Below are 1,156 nucleotides of genomic sequence, written 5' to 3' on the forward strand. Positions count from 1 at the left end.
TTCACGCACGTACATTCCCCACCCATTGTTTGAAACCTCATGCATTCTTATATGATCATCATGATATGCATCCATGTGCGAAAACTACGGAGTATACGGACCGACATAGTTTTCCTTTTGTTAGGATAGTGAGTTGTAGTTTACTGGTTGTCGATATGTGATGAGATTGAGCCATTGTGGTTTAGAGGTTATATTCATGGGTATATGCTGCTGTTTGCGATTGTTCTTGATGCAGACTTTTGTGCGACACCGGTTCCACTCCCCCGCTTCTAAAAAATAAAATTAAAAAGAAAAAAAAAAACGAAAATAAAAAGAAGAAGCGGGAAAGGAGAGTGATTGGAACCGGAAATGTCGAGTTACCATTGGTTATATTGTTAAGCATCATGGGTAGTCATTGGTTTGATTGGGATAATGTGTTTGTTGATTTGATCCGAGCTTAAGGGAAGTTATGTACCTCCTAGTTGGTCTGTGTCTCACTGTGATTTCGCATAATGATATGCATCCGTTTATACTGTTGAGTACCCGAAACACTTTGAGCCACAAAATATTAGCCTTTTTACCAAGCCCATAACGTGTTCGATACCCCCTTTGTGAGAGTACACGCCTCTGCTAATGAATGTTAAAAGGTTAAGTTATCTGATTCTGAAAGTTCTTTTAGATCTCGGGACTTAATTTTGTTGCTACGGTTATGGCGAAGTACAGTCTAGTACGGTTTGATGAATTTTGTGATAGTGGTTTGCAGCCAATTGATAAGAACATGATCCTGAAGAAAATGTGAGTTCTCGTGTTTTCAAACCTCTTCTCTTGATAAAGATTTCTGCTTTCCTTGAGGACAAGAAAAGATCTAAGTCGGGGGGAGTTGATATGTTGTGTTTTTATCGGTTTTGAGCAGGGCCGGCGCAGAGGGCAAGCAACCGAAGCCACCGATTAGGGCCTCAAAATTTGAGGGCCTTTTTATCTAAAAATTTGTTAAGTTTTCTTATATACAATAATTTTTGTAGGGCCTTTTAAAAATATTGTTGGCTTTTAGAGACAACTACAACATTCTTTTTAATGGTAAAAATCTAATTTAAAAAAAAAAAAAATTTTTATGGCTTTAATTTTGCTTAGGGCACCCAAATTTACCGGGCCGGCACTGGTTTTGAGTATTTGTTTC

Source organism: Arabidopsis lyrata (genome assembly GCF_000004255.2).
Source record: "Arabidopsis lyrata subsp. lyrata unplaced genomic scaffold ARALYscaffold_8, whole genome shotgun sequence".
In the NCBI taxonomy this organism is placed as follows: Eukaryota; Viridiplantae; Streptophyta; class Magnoliopsida; order Brassicales; family Brassicaceae; genus Arabidopsis; species Arabidopsis lyrata.